General features: G+C 30.8%; 1 protein-coding gene and 1 long non-coding RNA gene across 3 annotated transcripts in view; both read left to right on the forward strand.

Annotated features, from left to right (window-relative positions):
- The first annotated feature begins 2,075 nt into the window (after positions 1–2,075).
- Positions 2,076–3,494, forward strand: LOC130442942 (uncharacterized). The gene is made up of 3 exons (XR_008909809.1): positions 2,076–2,258; positions 2,352–2,548; positions 2,623–3,494. It is a non-coding gene; the product is annotated as an uncharacterized LOC130442942 (long non-coding RNA).
- Positions 3,495–10,453: 6,959 nt separating this feature from the next.
- Positions 10,454–14,116, forward strand: part of LOC130442468 (uncharacterized) — a 501,073-nt gene continuing 497,410 nt past the window's right edge. For both annotated transcript variants that reach the window (XM_056776607.1, XM_056776611.1), the window contains exon 1: positions 10,454–10,678. The gene's annotated coding sequence lies outside the window, so the exon portion shown is untranslated. The remainder of the gene's footprint in view (positions 10,679–14,116) is intronic.

Here is a 14,116-nt window from a genome sequence, read left to right on the forward strand (position 1 = left end):
TGAAGTTTGGTGACAGCGAAATCATCGAAAATAATAATGAACAAGTATTAATCTTCGATATAATTCAAAGTTTTATATGCTATCTATACAATATGAATGATATCAATGATGTTGATGCTGCTAGGCTACAAATATTTATTAATTCGTATACAGTATCTGATGTGAACGAAGCTTTTAATCGAAAAAAGTTGCAAAATTTCGATGCTAGCTGTTTACCACCTTGCAAAAGAGAGCTATTGCAGCAATTTTTGCGAGGGAATTACATATGCAGCATATGGAACAACGCTCACTTACAAAAGCCAACACAATATAAACCAGTAAATAATGGTTGGATACTGGAAAATGACCACTACTATTTTAAATGGTTTGAAGGAGATCAATTACCGAATTATGTCAGCGAATCTCTAAAAACAGTTCCAGGTATTTGATAATTATGTTAAATTATTGTACATTAATTTTGGACTATTTGTAACTAAATTAACTTGGTTTTTTTACTATTGCAGAAAACAATGAAGAAGACTATATTGAAGACGATCAATCCACAGAATGGAATAATAGTGACGAGGAATATGGATGTATTGACGACGACGATGAAAATGATGAAAATGTTTAAAAATTTAATCAAATTAATGTATTTCTCTGTAACTTTTTTATTTAAAAAAAATTTTGCCCTTTGATATAATAAACAATAAAATTTGATTTACTTTAATTCGTTGGCTTTACAATTTTGATAGAATTGAAAATAATAAACTTCGTAAAAATGAAAAATAATATAAATAAAATTATTAGAGTTTCGATATGATTGAAGTTGTATTAGAACAATTTTACTGAGTATTGTTTTAAATATTTGTTATTCAAACTGTAAAAATTTATTTAATGAAATTTTTTGATTAAAAAAAAAATAAACTGCACAATTTGAACTTAATAACAGACCAAGCACTCTGTCTCACTCGCACTAGTTACTGTATACGCTCCTTGCTCTCCGAATTACTGCTCACTTTGAATGCGTCTGGCAAGATGATAGAACCGTCGAAACTGTCCGGCTATTATGTAAACATAGATTAATAGGCCCCCAAAAAATTATATATAAAATTTAGGTTTTATAATATAACGTAAGTATAATTATAAATTATAATAGTTTAAGGGTGTCCGGCAGAGGGTTGCAACCATACTAACTGTCTGGCAATGAGCAACGCGAGTTTTAATATTATTATGAATCAAATATAAAAAAATTCAGTTTTATTTTATGATAAATTTGAGATGGAATTTTATACACCTTTGTTACCTGTTACCTGCCAAAGCCACCGCTGCCTCAGCTTCATGGGTGGGGATCATTCTTACCTGTACTAGGGACACACATAGAAAAATTTTCAGCTCTTATAAAAATCCGAAGGTCTGGCACTCACGGGCTCTTGCCGTTCGAAAACACTCATAATCTAGTTGGCAAAGTCTTCGTGCTTACTTATACTTTAGGATCTTTAAGATTTATAAATTAGAATTTAAAATTTTTAATGATTGTTATAAAAATTCCCAGGAATTTTCTTTATTTATTCTGATCCCTTCATTGTTCTAAGGCTTTTAAATATCTTTTAAATATTGCTTTGGACATTAATATTATTAATAATTCTTATGCTCCATATCTACCATAAATTTTAAATTCTTTATAGATATATACTAATTCTGCCTTTATTTCTGCTTTGCTGTTTTTCATTTCAGTTTTAATTTGTAAGTCTTTTTTTCAACCATGTTTTTTAAATTTAAATTTTTAAATTATTGTTTTCCCTTCAATATCAAGTGTTACATCATGTAATTCATTTCTTCCTGTTCTTCTTCTATTTTATGATTCATTTCTTCATGTTATGTTCGAGTCCATTGTGTTATTGATGTTAATTCTTAAATCTATATGTATATAAATTTTTCCAATTAATTATAAACAATTAAAAATTGATGAAATTTAAATAAAAATCACGTGACTATAAACGCGCTATGATTGTTCACCATAGTTGTGACGGCATAATGTTATAGCTATTTAATAACAGTACAGCGTTTACGGCTATTACACGTGACTAGACAATAATATTGAAAATTTATTGCTAAAATACGAGTTGTTAGTTGGTTTCCATTAGCTATGTGTGATAAAGAATTTATTAAGGCAAAGTCTGATAATATTCCTGATGTTGATATATTTATGATCACCGATTTTTTAAAAAATGACGTTCCTTTAATTCTGCTGAAGTTCGAGGTGCCAAGGCATCAAGGTAAGTTTTTTAAAAAATAATATAATAAATGAAAATGTTTAAGTATTTATTCTCCATTACATTAAATATAATTATTTATTTCATAAATTGTAGAGCATCGCGTGAGAGTTACGGCGACAAAGCTATAGGTTATGTTCAACTAAGTCGTAAAAATAATATTTGTATTGTAAAAGGACGGGTATGTCCAGAACACTGAGTTTGGAGTAAAGCTTATTCAATTACTTTAACTATTAATGAAAAGTCAAAAAAAATTCAGGATGCTCAATGCCATGTCTGTGCAGCTTCAGCAGGTAATTTATACTCCTATTAAATTTAAGTTTTTTGATGTTGTAAGCAATAGTAATCTTTTATATTGTGTCTATAGGTGGTTGCAAACATGCATTAGCATTACTTATGTGAACCCATCGTAGAAGTGAAGATCCGACACTAACAAAAGTCACTTGCTATTGGAAAAAATCTCGATTATCAGGTATTGGTACAGTACAGTTATAAAATATATTGAAGCAGAAAAACTAACAAAAAAATCCTCTACTACTCCTGTTGAAAATTTTCCGGATAATAGTACATTTTTACAAGAAGTTGTCGAATTTGCCAAAAATCAACAAATAAATTCTCAAATTGGGCAATTAAATTTTGATTTAGAATCCAAAAAAGGTTACAATTTATCGTTACATCGATTAATTTTGGATTTTAATCAAAATATTGATTTGCGAGTAGGAAAATTTTTGGAATTCACTAAAACTGAAATGGCAGAAGATGTGTGTGAGGAAGCTGAACAGCTAACCAAGCAGCAAAGTGAATGTGCAATTTGGCATGAACTTCGTTATGGACGCATTACTGCATCAAAATTTTATGAAGCTGCTCATTGTAAAAGTGATAATGGTTCGCTAGTTCAACAAATCATTGGTGCAAGTAAAGTTCATGAGACAAGAGCTATGACACGAGGAAAGAGTTAGAAAAAGATGTAATCGAAGTTCTTGAGAAAGAATTAAGAGTAAAAATAACGCGTTCGGGGATCAAAACACTGTATTTATTATTTTTCTATCAACTGCAATGAGTGAAAACTAACATTATGACGTCACACGCGCTCGGGTTTGTTCGGGAGTTGTCGGCATGTCTTCGGTACTGGATTCAAAAATTTTTTCAAAAACCCAATTAGCTTAAACACTTGTGTTGATCGATGATAATGATGTAGATCAAATATCAAAGAAAATTAAAATAAATTTTTTCTACTACCGTGCGTTTTAATACACTTTCCCGCACGCATTTTAGTTTTGAAAGTGTCACTTTCCCGCACTAGTGCGGGAAAGTGACATTCTTCAAAGGAGAAACAACTATCAAACCACCCGGGTTTGATGTCAGTTGCTATGACAACCCAAGCGTGTAATTGTTACTAAAACGTCAAAGTTGTTCAAAACGCCTTGGAAGTGACCGAATAAGAACAATCTTCTTCTAAATTAAACCACATTAAACCAAATCCGATACAATAATATTAATGGATTCATCCGACGAAGAACTTCCCGAAGCCATTTTGAAGGCTGCAAATGAAGCTAATTCCGAGCTGTTACCTGCCAAATCCAGACTAAGGTATGAGAAGCAATACGACCATTTTGTTACATGGTGTAAGGAGAAAGGGGCCAAAACTTATAAGAAAGAGGTAATTCTTGCGTATTTTTCAGACCTAAGTAAGGTTTTGAAATCTAATACATTATGGTCCCTCTATTCAATGGTAAAAAGTTTAGTAAAAATAAAACAAAATTTGGATATAGGAAACTTCCATAAGCTAACGTCGTTTCTTAAACCAAAAATATTGGTTTTCGAGCACAGAAAGCACAAGTTTTTACCAAAGAAGATATATCCAGGGTTATGCTAGCTCCCGATGAAGTATACCTGATGATTAAAGTGAGTACCATTTTTGAACTGGCTGGCGCTCTCCGCAGATCCGAGCTTGTAAATATCACTGTCCACGACATTCAAGATAAAGGCAACTTAATTGTTGTGAAAATTTTTGATTCCAAAAATCATTCGTCAAGATCATTTGTTTTATCTGAAGAAATAAATGATGGAACCTATTTGACGCTGTACAGAAAGTACGCAGATTTACGACCACCTACCACTCCACACCGCCGATTTTTTATTCATTATAAGAATGGAAAATGCTCAGTTCAATGTGTTGGCGTAAACACTTTTGGTAATATGCCAGCAGAGATTGCCGCATATTTACGCCTACCTAATCCGGAACGTTATAAAGGACACAGTTTCAGACGTTCTTCGGCAAAGTTCCTAGCAGACTCCGGCGAAGAAATAACCAACCTAAAGCGCCTGGGTGGCTGTGGTGCTACTACTGTCGCTGAGAGCTATTTGAAGGACTCCGAGAATCAGAAGAAAAAAATTTCAAATAAAATTCTCTGTACTACAAATGACTTAAATCCGTTGCCGTCACCGTCATCGTCATCTTTATGCGACTTCTTACTGGTCTACAGAATGCAACAAATTGTGTTTTCAATATTAATATTTATAATAATTAGTAGTTTTTAGTTATATTTTTGTAGTTTTGTATAAATTTTGTATATTATTATGTTTGTTGGAATAAAATAACTTTTGAAAAATGGGTTGGTATACTTTTTTGTATATACGGTCGTAGAAAAAATAATGTTCCTAACTCATGCGTAAAGTGTCTTTCCCGCACTTGACCGCTTGCCCGAACTCCGCTCCGCGTCGTTCGGGACAACTGCAGTCGCGTGCGGGAAAGTATCACTTTCCGCACTTGTTAGGAAAATAACTATTTGTTATTCGGGTTTTGTCATTTATGACAGATGGAGAAAATAGAATTAAATTTGGACAAATACGCAAATATTATTTGATTGGTAATAGAAGTTCGATTACACTAAATAGCAACATTTCGTAAAATTAATTGATAACTCGTACTAGTTTTTAAAATTTGGTCTCATGCACATTTCTGAATTTCTTCTTTATCATTTTTTCTATTTAACTAACCGTTTAGAATCTTTCGATAACTATATATGCTTTAGGATTTTTCTTTATTCACTTTCAGTCTTTTGCGAAGTCTGCCTTCACTGAGAATATACTATCGTCCTTTCTTCTTTTTTTTTATATAATTATGAGGCTACAAAATTGACAATGTAAGATTCAACATTGATTTATAGATTTTATATGTATATGTCGGAAAATTAATGAATAATATAATTGATTCTACGAGAGAATCGTCGATAAATATTATGCCATTTTGGCTTTCAGCCCTATATTATTTGTACCAGGTCAATCATGGACGATAAATAGTGTGTAGGCATAATTACGGATAATTTTTCCTCTCCAAACCATTGACCAGTAATTTGGTGCATAGTAGCTAAAATGTCCAGCAAAGTTAGTTGTCTAAACCGTCTGTATTGGCTTTCGGATGATCAGCTAGTCTTTTTTATGATTCTCTACCTTCTTCTTCCCAAATTGCTAGTATTGTGGAAATTAATATATCTTCAAATATAAAGTACTTATTTATACTTAACACAAGTAGACGAGCCTGCAATAACCAACAATATCTCCACTATTCTGCTTTCATTAACAGGTTTGATTAGAAAAAAAATGTTATTGTAAATATGGGGAAACATAAAATCTTGTCACTGTTATCTTAGTTTGCATCAAAGATGGTCATAATATGGCCAAAAATTCAAGGTAATGAAATTAGTATTTTAACGCAAAATTAATGTAACACCCATATATTGTTACAATGTAAGTATACCAAAGTTTCTTGATATTTGTTTTATTGAATATTATAATGAGTATATTTGCATAAAACATGTTTGGTATTTTACAAAGTATCATATTTTAATGAAGCTGCCTCAAATTTGTGCTTATTACAATAATCTGGCATTTAATTTCCAAACTTGTCTTACCGTGGATATGAAACAATCTCGTCAGAGCTAACTACAAATAACTGTTCTATCTTGTATATCCTTAAGTATTTTTTAAAATCCTTCACTATAATCTAAGATTTATGTCTAGTGTGTCACATGAATGTTTATTACTAGAATATGAGAATGTCTGAGGTTTTACTTATCACTGGCGCCAACATCGAAATTCATTTAACTGCAGGAGGAGACGTAATGAACACAAAATGACCAATACAGTTTAATAGAGAGAAAATTGAAACAATCTATAAAACAATATGATTGGGAAAATATTGGATACATCTATACTTGTTAGCTTTATTAAATTTGTTGAGAGGGGTTGACATTATTACAGGGTGGAGAAATTTACAGTTTATTTTTACAACCAAATAAGACACCTTACATTTATGCTCTAGCTTCATTATCAAACCTGGCTATGCAAACGTTCGTATTCAGCGGATTTCGTTGAATCTTCATCCTAGGACTAGTAATATTTTTGTTTCCTTCTTATATGCGAAGTAAATTGGTACATCACTTTTACCGTAAATGCATTGTTTTTGTTCATGATCCTGATAATTAATTTTAAAATATTTGCTAAAATCAATCTTTTTGTGTTTTATACCGAAAAACTATTTTCTGTATTGACCGTGATGCAAAAAATGAATATATGACGTATTGCAGTTTTGAGAATTTGTGATGTTGTTTGATGAAGCCAGAGGTGGGTGGATGATGTACGTTTCTCATATTTTCGGTGCTCCTTAGTGATACAGATAAAAAATAGTTTTTGGAGAACTAGTCTACTTCTCCGGTCAAATCATGCACAATAATAGTGATCAAAAAACAAAAATTTCCACAGAATCATTTCCATGCGTCCTAAAAAAAAGTCAGGTCAAAGATATTGTAACTGGCGCTACCACCAAAAATTAAAATACACCTTGCTTTATTATTTCCATGAAAGAAAACCTGGAATAATTATTACAACCAAGATAATTATTATACAACTATACTTTATATTGATAGGAAAATTTATCGATCGATTAATTTAATATTTACCTTTGAGCTGCTTCGACCATTCTATTACGCTAACAAAATATTTCTTCATGTATCATTTAATACTTGTACTTGAGTACTATAACAGAAGTTCGTTGGGTTATTTTGTGGTTGGGGTGAGATTCATGTGACGGAAGGGATTAATTAGATTTAGCTCTGATATAGAACATACTCCTCTGCAGGGCTCGCGTTGTGGTTGATGTTAGAGCTGAAGAAGAAAAAACGTATAATAAAAAAAATTGGAAAAAGAAGAAACGCCCATAACAAACAAATGCCTCTCGTCAGATTGTGTTAATATTTTTATGTGTTCTATTGTTCTTTTGTTTGTTGTTTTCTATTTTTTTGTATTTTTTGAGTATCTTTTTTGTATCTAGGTAAGCAGTTAGCGCAATTTTTGAGTGAGTGTTTGATTTCATCCTATGCAGGTATGTTTTCGAAATGACTCAATGCAATCGTTATTTCCTAAATTTAGTTTACAATCTTTATTGATGATTGTCATGTAATTTTTCACTTAAACGTAGTTACAAGGCGTGAACCTCTTGCATTCTTCATTTGTCCATTTTGTTGATCTTCTGGAAATTATATGAATGTATACCGGGGTAAAAGGAAATTATTTGCTTTACTAGGAATAGGGATAATTCTGAACATATCAAGTAATTCATCGGCTAATATGAATATCAGAGACGATTCCGTTATGAGAATGAATGTAAATAACTAAGAATTTCTTTTACTTCTGTTTGTTTGATTAATTATATCTTTTGAGAATATACCTTCAAAGTGAATATCTCTTTGATAAATATATGATAAAATTATTGTTCAGTTGTCAAGTCTACTAGCCAAATGAGTTTGATTTAACTTAACTAACTTACTATATGAGTTTTCAATTTCTCTCATACTGACACTGAAATAAATGATAATCAACATTATATTTTGCTAATCCTAAATTATCTAATATTTTTGAGCTTGCTATCTTCACGGAAAGATTTAGTATTTTTAATCATATGTTTGCTAATTTTTTCTTAGATTTTTTTATTTTATATTCAATTTTATTTCATGGTTCCTTATCTGAATAAATTATATATCTGTTTTCGGAATATCTTCTTTTTGTTCAATGTTTGTTTAATTTGACTATTCCATTGTTTTTATTAATTATTTTTGATAAATAACATTAAAAAATGGAATAATTTCTGTGTTTCTAGATTCGTTGTAGTCTTAATAGATTTGTTTATTTAGATTTCCTTATGGCACATAAAGAAGTGAAAAAGGGGCGAAGTTTGTTATTGAATGAATTGATCAATTATATATGAGAATAGCTGTTGTTTTGTTTTTTGTTTATGTTTATGTTTAGTTGTTCGCTCACGAAAATCTTCGAAACCTGTTTTTTCGAAATGATTGGACATGTTCACCATTCCATTAGAGCAACGTAAAACGGTCAATTCTGATTGCTATACCAGTATTTCCTTACCAGAAGTGAAAAAATCAGAGTAACCAATCGCAAAAGACGATCATTTTCCACCACCAAAAACGTTTTTGAACAGTGAAAAATCGAATTGATGCGTCATCCGCCGTACCGTCCTTGTTTGGCGCCCAATGATTCATTCTTATTCATGCAATTCAAACATAAATCGCGAGGTTAATGCTTTTCTACACCCAAAGAAGCGGTTGATGTGTTCAAATCACATGTTTTGGAGGTACCTCAATCAAGATGGAAAAAATAATTCCATAATTCGTTCAAACGCATGCAGAAGTGTATTAATCTTAATGGGTGATATATTGGAAAATAATAAAGCTATATCCAATCATAAATATTTATTCCTATTTGTCTATCTCTAAACTTAAGTAGCAACTCTCGGGCAAATGAAAGAAAAAAGGCATTATTAGAACCACAGCTATCAGAATCACAAAGCCGATCTAAACTTGGAAGAATGATTGTGCATTAGAATGATTGGTTGAAAAACAACAGTCATCAAAGGAAATGTAATTAATAATAGATTTGGAAAAAGCCTACGACAAAGAACTACGACAAGATTAAAATCAAATTAGAACATGAATATGAATATAAATATTTAAAATTCACTTTTATTTAAAATATAGAATAATAACAGAACACAGGAGCAGTATACGAAGCGAAAACCTATTAAGAAAGGAATAACGAATTCCTAAGAAAAATATGCGATTATGGAGCTAGTAATATACGACAACAATGAGAAAAACATAACAAGAAGCAATTAGAAAGAAGCAAAAAATTGAAACATGAAGCATGCCGTTCGGCTTGTTACTTTTTTCTTAAAACATTTTGAATATTCCTTTGTTAACGTATTGTGGCATAGTAGTAACTTCTGACTTAATTCATAAGATACTTCCAGCTTTACCATCTTTTTTGTTCATTTTTAGCGTCGTTCGTTAAGAAGCTGGTAGCGTCCAATTTAATATAAATTGTTTACCCCACCTAAGTACCAGTTTCTTATATACTCAACTGAGGCTGAATTCCACTTCTTAAGGAAGTGTCTCCAGAAGGGGAAGTAAGATTACAAACATCAATAGGAATTGTTTAATCGGTGCTGTTTCTTGCCTAGACACAAACGGAATTATTTTCCAAAAGCATTCCACGAAGTTGATTATTCTGCTGCTCATATTTTGATTTAATAGCATCCACTAAAATATTCTTATCGTTTGTATAAGCTTCTTATCTATTTTGAACCTTACAAGTCTGTATGTGTCTGACTCATGAAGATAAATATTCCTTGTACTCTAGAGGAAAATAAATAGCTAACTCAAATTTATAATGAAGAAAAAGTATGTACTTGCATACCTTAATCTGATTTTCTCAGACAATTAGATTTTTTTAGAAATAAACTACAATTCTTATATATTATTTTCTAGAGTGTGGTCAAACGGTTATCATAGAAATACATATATCTTTTACAAAATGAAAAATTGACGGTGACTTTTATGTAAACCTTGTTATGGTTATTGCCGACATGTTTTTGAAGATACTATTGTATAAATGGGAAAGATTTATCCAGGTATATTTTTTTAAACAAATTTCCGTAGAATTTGAATAATTGATAAACTTTTTGCTCCGCACAAAACAGTAAATATACATTTATAATAGTTTCGATTGTTGCGTCGTTACCTTCAGTGACATTTTGAAATTCAAAGGCGTCTTCTTATACGCACTCTCTAGTGGAAGCCTGTACCATAGATCCAAGCATCGCGGTGCCTTTAATCGGACCAGGCAGTCGGTATACGTCTACTGTAGCGTCGAGACGTTATCTAACTACGCGACGCCTGTTCTGCGCATTCACGTTCTTCTAACACCTGTCAGTCTAATAAACAGACTCGCATGTCGCTTGATGAAATTTTATCATTTTTTTTCTTGTGAGCTTTAACGGCCGGAACTTCCCTTTTCTAGTTATTTGTAGTTATACTGGAATTGTTTAACAGGAATCACAAAATCAGCTGGTAGGTAGGATTTATTTGATTATACTATTTGTTAAATGAAGTTAATTTTGACAGAATATATATATATATATATATATATATATATATATATATATATATATATATATATATATATATATATATACATATGATTAAAAAAAGGACGAATTCTTTAAAACTATATATTGATTATTTATATAATTTCTTATTCAATTTTAACTTATAATTATTTCAAAACTATGTTCAAACAAGTGATGAAATTATAATCTTTATTAATATTGGACGTACTTGGAAAATATACATCACTTTTACACCACTTTTCAATATTAGAATTGGAATCATTCATATTCATGGGAAGATATACATTAATAAATATTTTCACTTGTTGAATTTGTTGAATAAACTAATTCTGTTAATAGATTGAAATTCCAAAATTTTGGTTCTCAATTTATCACACAATAAATAGCATGAGGAATTTGCTCAGAAAAATAATTATTTTGCCTTTCAATGAATTACATGGTAATTTCTAGCTTTCGATTTATTTGAAAAATACTATTGTTCGTGAATTGAAAGTATGGCACTATAATATTACAAATAAATCTTTAGTTGCGTAAACTTCCTATATAATGGATTTATGTGTTGTGAATAAAACTTGAATCAAACGTTACATTGTAATAATTACTTTGGGTTGATACAAGTGTATAAGTTTTGAGATAAACAAAAATAAAAAAATATTTATGACTGGATATGACTTTATTGTTTTTAAAAATATACTACATTGAAATTAATACACTTTCCCATGCGTTAGATCCAATTTTCGAAGCATTTTTCCATTCCTCCAAAACATGTGATTTGAACATATATACCGTTTCTTCAGGTGTAGAAAAACGTTGATTTTGCAATTTATCTGATAATCTACGGGAATAAGGAGAGATTATTGGGTGCCAAACGAGAATGGTACGTCGGATGATCCGTAAATTCGATGTATTTACTGTTCAAAAACGTTTCGTTGTGGAGCTGGAGATAAAATTGTCTTGTGCAGTTGGTCTCCTTGATTTTTTTTTTAAACACTACTGGCAAACAGATTATTAAGGTGTAGACGAACACAACAGTGAAGTTAGATGAACACTGACTTTTATTGACAGTACTTTTTTTATATCTGACGCAAGGCTAGATAACTTGAAAAAAAGTGAAGTAATAGAAAAGTCACTACAAACTACGCAGGCGCGGTATCATCTTATTACATTCTTATTAAATTCTAAATTCACGATGACCCTGCTTTCACCATAATAGTCACAAAAGTTGCCCACGCTTATTATGACGTTATATAGTCTTTCATGTAAGAGGATACTTTGCGAGGACGGTTGGAATGCCTGATATCAGTAGCGGGAGGTTCTGGAGTGGCCCCTGCAACTGGAACCTCTGGTGTTGGAGTCTGATTCAGGCCGGAACTTGAAGGTCGAAATTGTCGATAATTTAATTTTCTCGAGTGCGCGAATACGCACTCGAGGAAATTATGAGACAATTTGACATGCACGAGAGGGCATTTTGGCAGACTATTTCCTGAGAAAAATTTAATTCAAAATAAACTTAATTCTGTGTTTAAAATTTGTTATTATTTAAATTATACCGTATTGCATTTTCAATAATTGTTCCTTTTCTTAAAATATAAAATTAAAACCAAATGATGTTTATTAATCCTAGACGAAAATTTGGCACTAGTGCAAATTATCGATATTTGCACTAGTGCAGTATTATCGCTGAAATTTGATCGTTGCTAGGTAAACATAAAATATTACAGCTTTTTGGTTGGCTTAAATTTTTCGAAGGAAATAGTCAAAAATATCAAACTCCATGATGGCAATGTCAGATATGATATATTCACATCAGTGCTACTAACAACAGTCCAAGAGGTTTTGGTGTAATAGTTAGCTTTGAACTGATATTAAAGACTAAAATATTTTACGAAAACTCCGTAAAAATAGTGTTCAATATATGAGTGAGGATTAGTTCTTATACTTTTAAATATTAAATTATTCCATAATAGCTATTTTTCACGAATAGAATACAATATTTTAGTTACCATGAGTAAACAATCACAATATATATTCTCAATTTTTGTCAACATGATAATGAAGTAATAGTGATATTACTAGCTTCTATATATTTCATAGCTGACAGATTTCATTGAAAGCGCTCCCAATAGTCTTATCTTTATCTTGTATGCGGAAAGAATTCAAGAAAAAAATTCAGAAAATGTACACAATTAATGCTTTTGGAAACAAATTATTCAATTGATATTTGTAGAATATTTCATCTACATATCTGCTTTATATGTTGGTTGGAGCCGAAACCATTAAAATGTGTACTCATTTTTGTGTCTTAAAGTAAAATGTCAATTTTTGCTGCTTAATAAGACTTCAATTTGTAACTACATTCCCTTTGACTGTGCTGGACATTTTTTTTCAAACGTAGGGTACATTTTTTACTTTTCCTCTTGTAACACGAAAGCACACTCTTCGAATCGCTTTGCATTTTCATGCATTATATAGTAGTAGTAGTATAGCGATTATATTTTTGTACAAATCGTTTGTCACCTGATTCTTGGAATTATCTATGAACACTATATTTGATATTGAGAAGAGTAATGTCACTTTAATAATTTAAACGTGTTCAAATTGAGTTAACTCCTAATAATTGTAAATTTTGTGCTTAAAAAGATGAACTCAGATAGTTGAGATGAGATATTATGTATACCTACAGAGATAACGAAAGTAGCTAACGTTACCATACAGAATTCATTCCTCCAGAAATTCATGAGCAAATACCAAGATAAAATTATTTAAGATTGGTGTAGCTGTAAGAACATTCAGAGATTGGAGAAACATGTATCTACAAAGTGCAAAAAATTTCCAGAACAATTTAATAATTTCATAAACTGTAGAGAAATATCTACTAAGGTAGTAGGTCTTAAAATAATTCCACCTTTTTCATCAATTAGACAATTACATAATTCATTTGAGTTGCTGTAATAGTGGATATCTTGGGTAATAGCCTTGCAGCACAATGCGCAAAATACATTTAAGAAATATTCAAATTGCTGTCTTCCTGATATATCGCAAAAGTTCACATTTAACAATGGAAAATATCATTTACAAGGAATTAGCATTAATAAATATGCAACACATTGCTATATTTTAAAAATGTGATGTATATGTCACGGTTAAAACTCATATATCGCTAGAATTCATTTTCCCTAGTTAAAACAAGTTTTAACTAAATTTCTTTGTTAAAACTAGAATTTACCATTGGAATATATGATTTTCAGATAAAACTGATTGTCATTTCGAGCTAAAACTAGAACTAGGAAAGCTAATTTGGGATTGAGAACAAGATAAACTTTATTCAATATTTATTACAAAGATCTCGGATACGTAGCCGTGTTTCTAGTAAAAACAA

This window comes from Diorhabda sublineata, chromosome 4 (assembly GCF_026230105.1).
Source record: "Diorhabda sublineata isolate icDioSubl1.1 chromosome 4, icDioSubl1.1, whole genome shotgun sequence".
NCBI classification, from domain to species: Eukaryota; Metazoa; Arthropoda; class Insecta; order Coleoptera; family Chrysomelidae; genus Diorhabda; species Diorhabda sublineata.